Source organism: Phragmites australis, chromosome 2 (genome assembly GCF_958298935.1).
Source record: "Phragmites australis chromosome 2, lpPhrAust1.1, whole genome shotgun sequence".
Lineage (NCBI taxonomy): Eukaryota > Viridiplantae > Streptophyta > Magnoliopsida > Poales > Poaceae > Phragmites > Phragmites australis.
In genome coordinates, this window is record NC_084922.1 from 28,579,400 (window position 1) to 28,590,747 (window position 11,348).

Consider the following 11,348-nt stretch of genomic DNA (forward strand, 5'->3'; position numbering starts at 1 on the left):
AATAATAATATAGAACTAACAATTAGATACCTACTTGCATTGCTATTGACCAGTATACCTGAACTTCAGAGTCCGTTGTTTGGCTACCTTCTAAGATCCCGGTGACCTCCTAAACTGCGCAAAGACGTCTCATATGACAATGTTTGATCCGGTGTTACCAGATGACACTGCTATATATAAAAGTTCACTCTGCATTCGAGCATTTCCCAAGCGAGCTTGGGAGAAGTCAGTTTCTTTGGGGCCAAATTTAAAAGGTCATCGACCACTAAGGCTAAGCCAATCAGGATGGCTGGCAGGCCACACCTGAACGGCTGGGCACTACTGCTGGTGGCGTTTGGATTTGGGAGGGAGTTGGATGAGCTGACCCTGCATTGTCCTCTCGTCGGCCATGCATGGGGATCGAGGACAGACGTACAACAAGGGGAGGGACTCCCGGGTCTTGGCGTCTTGCTGCAACGATGAGCAGGCCCCTACCTTGACGCGAGTCCATCATGCAGGTCTCGGCTCCACTTGATTGGTCGGCGACTGCTCTCGCTCGTAGCTGCTGCAGTGCCGTCGGTTTGAGAGAAGCAAAGGGAAGCAAAGAAAGGAAACGCTTTAGAGTGCATGTAGCAGAAATGGAAGGAAACCGAGTGAATAACTGTAGCATCTATACAGCTAGCTAGGTGATAAGTGTTTCGGTGATTAATGGTAATTATATTTATTATGATTAATAAGTTTTTTTAAAATGTAATTAAAAGATTAGTTTATAATATTGTTGGGTGATCTTGATCCTTTAATTGAATGGTTGAGCGATCAAAGGATGTGAATGTTAAGATTAAGAATATTCTAATTTTAAGTGTCACAAAGAGATAAAGGACTTAGAGTTACATGTACTCTTTTTTTTCTTTGATCGTACTATAAAGAAGAGCTAAGAGTAATAGTTTTGACCTAGTTAAGTTTAAATTTGGTTGGATGTACACTTGTAAAATTCTAGCAATAAGTAGCTCAGAGAAGCTCATGAATGAGTTGAAGTGAAGATAGTACTTAAAGAAGTTTGAATTAGATAAGTTCTGAAAATTTTATACTCGTCGGATGGTCCGATGGTGAAGAAGTTGTACACGCTGGAGCTTTTATCTTAGCGCTCTTGTACACACTAGATGATCCAGCGAAGAGAAGTTGGCAACGCTGGAGTATTTTTTAAAAGATGGATTTTGAGTTGAACACATTGGATGGTCCGGCGCATATATCGGAGGCGTCACCAGAGTAAAGTCCAGAGAAATTTCTTTCGGTTCAATAGAAGTTGCACTCATACACACAGGATAGTCCGGTGCATGTATCCGAGGATTCAATGCTTGAAACAGCTAGTTTTGGATGGACGATTCACACCGGATAGTCTGGTGTTTGAAGCCTGTGCACGCCGGATCATTCGACGTTCACGAAAAATGTAGGTGGTTGAGAAACGACTAGTTTTGGACCTCTAGCCTATATATATCCCTCATTCCATCTCACTGGGCAACCTTACGATTTAGAAGAGCTGAAACACTTAGTATATGATTAAGAGACACGGAAGTGCACTAGAGTGATTTGTAAAGTTCTTTATTGAAGATTAAGGACATCATTAGTACAAGGAGAGTAGCAAGTGTGCGTCTAGATGTAGTCTAGGCTTAATTTGGGTCAAGTGAAGCTATTATTTTGTTACTCTTGGTGGTTGGCAACACATAGCCGGTCTTAGTGAGCTCTTGGAGTTCGTGTGTGAGCTCCAAGAAGAAGCTTTGTGCTTGATTTGAACCCTGTCAATTCGAAGATGGAGAAGTGGCTATCACTAGGGTGCACTTGTGTCTTGGTGACTCAAGAGGGAGCAATATCCTTAGTGGATGCTCCAACGATGATTAGGGGGGAGTACCAACTCCTCGATATCTCGGGAAAAAAATTGGTGTATTCTTGTCTATCTCTTTACTTTCCTGTATTTACTTTGAACATTTACTTTCTTACAAGTTAATATTATGTAATTCTCTTCTTATTGTAGCTTGCATGTTTTCTTGCTTAGCATTATATTAAATTTGGTCGTTATAGATGTTTTACTATTCATATAGTATAAGGTTATTTACATGTTCTAGAGTTTGGTTGAAATAGTTTTAATTAGAGACCAATTCACCCCTCCCCCTTTTGGGCCATTCGATCATTTCAATAATGCATCGGTACCCACCAGAAAACCTGTCGGATACCAACGTCTGGTTGGATCAAAATCCTCTGACTTCACTAGGGTGAAGTCAGATGTGAACAATGATTTGTGAGGTGTGAACAGAAGGCTAGCGGCAAACACTGTAGCAATGGCATGGTAGATTTTATTGTTCACAAACCCCATGTAGCATCAAATCCTACCCATCCATCTGTGATCCAATGGCTCACAGTGGAGTGAAGTCACTGTGACTTCACCCCACCGTGAAGTTAGAGGATCCCGTTGCCGTCCAGTTCACTGTCGAGATTGTCTACAAGCCTGAAATAGCACTTGCTCATGGTATGCTCACTCCAATCCCAAATATAAGTCTATTTAGGACTTGTTTGGTAGAGCTCTAGCTATAAGAATTCTTGAAGCTGGTCATCCCTAGCTCTAGAAATTTTTTGAGCTGGAGTTGCGAGCAGATTGATGGTCTTTGGTTTAGGCATCTTGTTCTTATTTTGGACTAAAAATAAATATTTAAACAACTTTATTTTATTCTAAAAACTTTGAATCCTACATGGATATCGTAGCTGGAGCTCTGCCAAACAGAGTCTTAGACTTGGACACAAGAATTAAGACGAGGGATAACAATGACATTATTGCCTATATGGGTGACAAATTTACTGTATTGATTAAGATACATTTAAATAAAGGCATAAATGGAATAATGAAGAAAAAATGTATTGGAGTTATTGATTTATATTTAAGTGTATCTGGAAGAAAGATGCTTTTATATAGATTTATATTTGGGACCAGGGAGAGTACACGGCCCACACTTTTATACTCCTATATCCCTACGCATATTTATTTGTAGAGTTTTGCTATTTATCTGTCATCAGATTTATTAGCAAAAATCTGTCTAATATTTGACCATTGGATTTATCTTGAGGAGTGTGCAAATCTGATTTTGAGCTATTGCGTTGTTTTCAGATTTGGGATTTTTTAGGCCCGCAACCCATTAGAGAGAGGAGACCTACGCCCACTCCCCTCTCTCTCAAACTATCACACTCCCTCTCTCTTCTCTCTCTCTCTTAATGGGCACCTCTCTCTCTCTCTCTCTCTCTCCTCTTTATCTTCACAGATGCTTGAATCCTCCCCCTGCCTCACAAAAAGATACGCAAAGACGACCCAGTTCTTCCCCATCTCCACTCATTTACACTATGATCTATCTCATAGCCAACATCCGAAGGTGAGTTTGCTGTGTTTTGTTTGTGGGATTAGTACTATATCTATTGATTTATTGAGTGATTTATCCCTTTTTGTCCTTGGGTTTCCCTCATTATGGGGTTTTGATTCATCTGAAGCAAGAGAACTCGAGGTCTGAGGATATAGATCCACACTAGGTTTCTTCATTCAGGTGAGTTCGAACACTTTTTTGGTTATTTGTTTCTAGGTGTATCGATTCAGGCAAGTGATTCATCAATTTCTTTGCGGGTTTTGCAATTGCTGGTTATTTGATTCTTCTGAAGAAGGGGGAGATCGAAGTCTGGTGATACATATCCAAGTGGGGGCTTTTTATCTCCATTCAGGTTATTTCAAACCCTTTTTTGTTTGATATTTATTTTCTATGTGTATTTGATTTTTTGCACTTTTTTGTTTATTCCATGGCTGCAATTTTCTATTGTGTTGTTGTGAAGGTTTGGACATGTTGGATCCCGGAGCCAGGCAGAGGAACCGAGCTTGCAAGGTCTATTTCAAATTGGTGGGTTGTGGTTACAATACAGCGTGTACTTCTATTTCGTAGGCCACATTGTTTTGACTGAATCAAGACCAATTTTAACATTCTGATGGGATAGGATGTCTTGGCTTTTAGAATGATTGTGTGATGAGTTCAATCTATGCTTGTAGTACCAATATTTCATTTTGGGGCAGGATAAAAGTGTAATTGGATGGGGGTTTTAGGAAGAATAAAGTGTAGATTCTAATATTTTTTATACTAAGTAGGTAGTTGTTCAATATGCCTTGCTTTAGTTTGAGTAGTCATGCATGTGTTTTGACTGAGAGAACCAAATGAAAAGGATGGTCATCATAAGGGTTTAAAAAAGAGTTGCTTACATATAGTAATATTGAATAGCCTTACATAAATCCCAGATATGTAGTCGCTTAATTGTGCAGGTAGTTGTTTGATGGGTATGCCGTATAAATTTTGTCTGTGTAATCTATAGTCTATTGACTATTGTCCTTGGTGCGATCGCAGTAAGGTGTAGTGTATCTGGTTCTCTCTAATTTTCTATCTCTCTTTACCCCTCTCTCTCATCCTTTCTCTATCTTTGTGTCTATTTCTGTGTGTGTCTCTCTCTATATATTTCTCTCTGTCTCTCTTTTTTTGTTTTTGTTATAGTACTATATGTCTCTGCCGCTCTCTCTCTCTCTCTCTCTCCGTTATTCACTTTATTTCTCCCTCTTTTCCTGTCTCTTTCTCATACTGTCTCTCTCTCATTTTTTACATCTCTCTCTATCATTTTGTTCAGTTTAACTATACATATTTATCTTTATATGTGATATAATATATCTTTATAAGTTATATCTAGTTATTTATTTGTCTCTGTCTCTCTCTTTCTATCTCTCTCTCTCTCCCTTTGCTTCTCTTTGTCTCTCTCTATTCCATCGGTATGTTTGTCATAGTACTCTCACTATCTTTTTATAAGTTATACCTAGTTATTTCTCCCTTTATATGCCTCTCTTACTTCCTATTTTTCTCTATTTCTTTCTTTGTCTCTCCCTTTCTCCCTTTCTATTTGTCTCTGTCTCAATGTATACATATATTGTCTATATCTCTCTCATCCTTTCTCTATCTACATATATTTGTCTCTTGCTGTTAGGACTTGCCAGAAGGTGGGTTCCTCACGGGCGCACGGAGATTAGAAGCCCCCGCTTAATAGCAATATATGTCAATTTTCCAAATTGGAAAAGGTCCCATCTTCCATGCACCGTCTTAATGTGATCGTGGGCAAAAATTCGATTTTGTACAACATACGTGACCGTATTTGCTGAAATAGACAACTATTTTTCGTATTTACAATTTTAGCACATGTATTCGGCATACGGTGTGCCGAAAACGATTTTTCGGTACACGGTGTACCGAAAAAGGCATTTTCGGCACACCGTGTGCCGAATACGCTGTATTCGGCACACGGTGTGCCGAAAATGACTGTATTCGGCACACCGTGTGCCGAATACAACCAAAAAGCGTATTCGGCACACGGTGTGCCGAATACAGTTGGTATTCGGCACACCGTGTGCCGAAATACCCTTTTGTCACGTCAAGTCACGTCGTTCTTTTTACTTTTCTCTTTTATTTTCTTTTTGCTTTTGTCCTTTTGTGCCCACGTTTTTTGGCCGGCTGCAGCCAATTTGCATGGCGCATGTGCTCACCCATGCTCACCCATGTGTTGTTGTCTCCTCGGTGAGGCTTTAAATGGAGGAGGCATCAGCGAGCAGAGAAGAGCAAGAAGGCATCAGCGAGCAGAGAAGAGCAAGGAGGAGAGCAGGGAGAGGAGAGCAGAGAGGAGAGAAGAGCAGAGCAACAAATTAGTGTGAGCAGTCGAGCCCGAAGAGCTGCGGTGCAGCAGGACAGCCTTCCTTAGTAGTAAGTACTTATATTTAATTGAATCATAGATTATGTATGTACTTATATTTAGATTAGAAAATATAGTTATAGCATGTAGATATTAAGTTGCTAAAATAGAGTAGGTGTAAGATTTGCATATTCTATGATCTTGTAATAATAGATGGTACTATAGTGTAATAGTAATCGTAATATTTAGATTAGAAAATGTAATTAGCGCAAGTGGACAGCTCGAATAAATTGGATAAACGATATTAAGTTGGTAAAGTAGAGTAGGTATACTATTTGTATATTCTATTATCTCGTAACAGAAGCAACTATAGTGTAACATTAACTGTAATACTTAGAATAAAAAATGTAATTAGAGCAAATATAGTATTTATTCTGCTCGAATACACTGGATAAGTAATATTAAGTTGGAAAAACAGAGTAGGTACAATATTTGCATATTTTATGATCGCACAACAAAAGCAACTATAGTGTAATATTAATCGTAATATTTAGATTACAAAATGTAATTAGAGCAAGTAGATCGTTCAAATCATTTAGATAAACGATATTAAGTTGGTAAAATAGAGTAGGTATACTATTTGTATATTCTATTATCTCGCAACAGAAGCAACTATAGTGTAACATTAACTGTAATACTTAGAATAAAAAATGTAATTAGAGCAAATATAGTATTTATTCTGCTCGAATACATTGGATAAGTAATATTAAGTTGGATAGCGGGAAAGCCGGCGGAGCGTTGGGCCCTATTCCATGATACTCACGGTTCCAGGTGAGAACATAGCGTTTTAAAGATCGTAATTTCCTTTTGGTTACGCAAAAAATTGTATCTAAAATTGTTGTATCTTCTAATAGGTATACGATTATGACAACGAACATAGCTGAGGCATTCAACAATGTCCTAAAGGGTGTACGCGGCCTCCCATTGTGTGCCATAATTGAGCTCACATTCTATAGGACGGCTGACTACTTTCGAGACCGTGGTATAGCTGCAATGGAGTGCAGCACGCGGTTCGCACCTAAGGTGGAGGAAATCCTATCCAGAAGGAGGAGTAAGGCACACTTTCATCGGACTAGGATCTACGACCGGACCAATAATGAATTTGAGGTCATGTGTCGTCGTCGGTACACTTCTGGATACAGTGCGGGTGACACTGTGCAACAATGTCAAATTGGTCCTCACGAGGTGAAGTGCACATGCAATAAGCCAAAGCTACATCATATCCCGTGCTCCCATATCTTGGCCGCTTGCAGGGACATGGGCGGGAACGACGGATCACAATACGTATCACCCTATTTCACGATCGATGCACTGAGGAGCACATGGCTTCCAAAGATGCGTTCATTTAACATCGGATCCAGCTACAAAGCAATCGAGGGGCCTAAGTGGGTACCTTATCCCAGGGCCAGACGCACGGATCCTGGAAGGCCTAGAGCCACGAGGCTTCAGGGTGACATGGATGCAGCAGATGCTGTTGATGGACGACGTACCCGCCATGGACCCATCCCGTGCCTCCCACAGCAGGCGCTCATCCAGTGCTCATGAGGCACATTCACGGGAGGCCCCTTCGTCTGCGGCACATCATGGGACACGTTCTTCTGCTGGAGCCGAGGAGGTGATACCTGAAGCTCCCGCTCCTGAGGAGTGCATACTGGGTTCCCATCCCCCTCCTTTCACACAACCTACTCAAGCTACGCAGACAACTCCACCAGGATTATCAACTCACAACGAGGATGTCATTGACTGCACACACCAGACGCCCACCTGGAGTGGCACTCAAGATTTTGACTGGGCTGGTGCATTGCAATCGAGCAGCTTCACGGAGCTACTGAGCGGCCAATACCCCCAATATCCCGATGCACCAGGGGGTTCACACTGGTACCAGGAAGCTGTGACTTCATCATTTCGGACTCCCACCGAGCACGTACTACCGGCGGTCACACTCCCGCATGACGATCCTACAGCGTGGTATATGCAGGGCCGAGTTAGCGGTTCTGGATACACATTCAGCGGAGTTGGAACACATCATGAAGACGAAGATGAGGACCAAGGGCACACATGGCAGGGGCCAGCTCAGGCGGCTGGGATGAGGGCCACACACCCGCCAGACGCTTACACTCCTGAGGATTTCTTGCGGCGTAGGCATTGTTAAAGAGCCATTTGTACTATGCCATACACTATATTATGTACTCATTTGTACTATGCCATACACTTCAGTGTTCAAGTAATTATATTTAGTTTACATAATCTTTTTTAACTAATTATGACACATAACTTATTTATCAGTAACTTATTAAGTATTTGTATATATCATTTTCGACATTTCATACATGTTTATTGTTTGTTAAATAACCAGCGAATCGTGCTTTGGTGCAGACCAAAAAAGTTGCAGGGAAATCTCAATATTTTAGATTAGCAAATTTTTAATTTTGTTACATAAATTACACAGTCAAATCACGTAATGGGAGGAGTACGAAAAAAGGTATTTCGGCACACGGTGTGCCGAATACCAATTGTATTCGGCACACCGTGTGCCGAATACGCTTTTTGGTTGTATTCGGCACACGGTGTGCCGAATACAATCATTTTCGGCACACCGTGTGCTGAATACAGCGTATTCGGCACACGGTGTGCCGAAAATGCCTTTTTCGGTACACCGTGTACCGAAAAATCGTTTTCGGCACACCGTGTGCCGAATACATGTGCTAAAATTGTAAATACGAAAAATAGTTGTCCATTTCAGTAAATACGGTCACGTATGTTGTACAAAATCGAATTTTTGATCGTGGGGTGCACTGAAACCTCTCACCTAACACTGTTACACATGCTGACATACTCTCTATTTGTGTCTCTGTTTTACAGCTATATATGTTTGTTTATATCTTATAAAGTTAATAATTTTTGAATGTAGGTGCCACGTATTAGACATGCGGAGGGTGATATTGTCAGTGCTGAGATGCCTTTTCAAAGGTTCAAGATTGGTTTCTCCTGAATAAAACAATGCACAAGTTTATCGAACGGTGGCCATTGCTATGTTTCTATCACCTCTTTATTCTCATAATTTTGTTTATATAGTGTTGATTGTGGTATCTTCGTGATCAAGTACACGGACATGTGGAGTGTCAATGCTAAGCTAGTGGATGAGTCCTCTCAAGATGATATTGAGAACATTTGACTTCAAATTATCAATGATTTGTTGCTTAGTCAACATAATGTTGTAGACATAAGTGCAACTAAGAATTAGTATGTTTGAATTCACGTGCTGATGTGTTGTGATTTGTTACACATAAACACAATACCTGCAATCAAACCGCGGTTTCATTTTTTTATCCACTCCACAATTGGCACCAATTTGCACTCTGAATGTGAGTCTACATGTTCATCATTTGTTTGTATATTTTGCATTCTTCAATATGACTTTTTTAACATCCTGAGTTTAGCATGTTGATCAATGGCAAAATTCACTCCAAATTAAAAGATTTATAGTTAGTTAAACCAACTAAAATCAAGGAAATATACATTTAAATACATGTATATACTTATATGTATATATACATATTTAGATGTATTATTTTGGCTAAGTATTCCAAAGTGCACTAAAATTATTTCAAAATTAATCTCTGCATTGAATTAGTTTATATGCATGGTTTATAGTTTTTATGTTCTTTGAGTGGAGATTTGAAATTAAATGTCTCAATTTCAAATATATTCTTAGATTCTATTCAGCTCAAATTCAAATTGAATTCAAATCTCTTTATTTGAATCACCTTCCAAATCTTAGAGCTTTACTTCCATTTCATAAATTCAAATAACCCCATTTGAATTTATACCAAGACCAAAGTCAAATCAAAATTCAAATAACTCATTTGAATCTATACCAAAATTTTTTCTCTTTCTCTTTTTTCCTTTTGTCCCTCTCGGGCCGTCTCTTCCCTCTTTTATCTTGCGAGGCCCAGCAGCTCTGCCAGCCGGCCCGACTTCGCTTTTGCTGCGCTCGGTCCACTAGCACGCCTGTCTGGCCCAATGCCCGCGCGCTCGTCGGCTCACCAGCATGCGAGTGAGGTCGGCTGTACACGGGTCGCCCATCCTGTGGTCTCCTGTCATCGCCTTCCTCCTCGAGCATGATGCCGTGCCGTGCTGTCCCGTGACACCGTGACAACCACCGTCTTCCTCACCACCTCGCTTGTCCCTTCGCGTTCTCGCTCTCTCTCCCTCCCTCTGCTCTCTCACGTGCACTGCCTGAGCACATGACACCCCGCGACCTTCTCACCCGACCCGCGCGTGTGGCCGGTGCAGTGCTACCATGCCACAAGGAAATATCGCCACGACACCATCCTATTCATCATGGATAGCACGACATGTGCGCTGCCTCTATGGTCACCCACCCCCTGTAAATAGAGCCACCGGTCTCTCTCTCTTTCTCCTTTTCTCCATTTCACCACCGTCGTGCCATTGCTCTCCACCGTAGCTCCGCTGTTGCCATTCTATCTCTGCGAGCTGTCGAGGAGCACCAGGAAGTCGTCGCCATCCCTGTGCCGCCGTCCATCCATCAAGAGCCTAACAGGGGCATGCCTGCACCAGAAGCTAAGCAGCTCCACCACCGCTGCATCGACGCACCGTCGTCCGATGTCCAACATCTCACCAGTCCCGAGCTCGGTGAGCTTCCTGTCCCCTCGCACAACTGCCTTAGCTAGCACGTTGTCGCCCCCGTGCTTCCCTTCACGTGCAGTAGCATGAGTGCCTTCCACCGCCACATTGATTTCTCGCCGCCAGCGTGCGCATACCCATCGTGTGTGACCCAGCCATCGTGTCGTGAAGCTGAGGAGTGCTAGGCTCCTTTTTCTTGCATGAAGATTGTGGTAGATTAGGGGAGGTGATGCCCAAATTTCTAGTGCCACCACCATCAACTCCGGCCACCATTTGTCACTGCCCCAGTCCTGGCTCACCGTCGATGAGACTCCTCTTAGAGAACCCCTGGCCGAAGCGCGAATTCAGCGAGTGAGCTGGTGCGGCTCCACCACCATAACTTGTCGTCGGCTTGATCCCCCTTCACTACCCAGCTCTGCTGCACGCCCCGCGCTCACGCGCATTGACGGGCCACTGCTCGCGCACCACGGCTAGGCGGTCTTGCCATGTCGGCCCGTGGCTCAGCCCAGTAGCTGACCGGCCTGCCAGGTCGGACCATCCACCCAAACGCTACGCCCTAGTGGGCTGACCCAGCTCAGCAGCCACTAAAACCAGCTGGCTTGATCGAGTGGGCCGAGTACTGTGTAGTCGAGTACTACGCGGCCTAAGCCCAAGATAATTTCAGCCCCAATCGGGCCACATTTCATGTGGGCCAAGGTTACTGTTCATGTGGTCCCATGTATGAATAGTACACTTTCATACTTTCCCAATTTAATTTTAGGTTAAATCTTTAGAGAGTCATAACTTCTCCATTTTGGCTTCGGTTTTGAAGATTCTTTCACTGAAATTCATGTAAATTCGAGATCTACCTATATATCATAGTGTGATATCCATTAGGGATCTTTTGGCTTTCCATTTGGTATTATTTGATTCTTGTCGTG

At 42.2% G+C, this 11,348-nt stretch overlaps 1 long non-coding RNA gene across 3 annotated transcripts; it reads left to right on the top strand.

Annotated features, from left to right (window-relative positions):
• Positions 1–3,144: 3,144 nt before the first annotated feature.
• Positions 3,145–9,108, top strand: LOC133907358 (uncharacterized). 3 transcript variants are annotated; one of them, XR_009907956.1, is made up of 6 exons: positions 3,145–3,392; positions 3,508–3,560; positions 3,673–3,732; positions 3,841–3,905; positions 5,026–5,116; positions 8,693–9,108. It is a non-coding gene; the product is annotated as an uncharacterized LOC133907358 (long non-coding RNA). The 3 variants fall into 3 exon arrangements; XR_009907957.1 differs by lacking the exon at positions 5,026–5,116 and having other exon boundaries at positions 3,156–3,392; positions 8,693–8,751; positions 8,857–9,108; XR_009907954.1 differs by lacking the exon at positions 5,026–5,116 and having other exon boundaries at positions 3,208–3,392.
• The last annotated feature ends 2,240 nt before the right edge of the window (positions 9,109–11,348 follow it).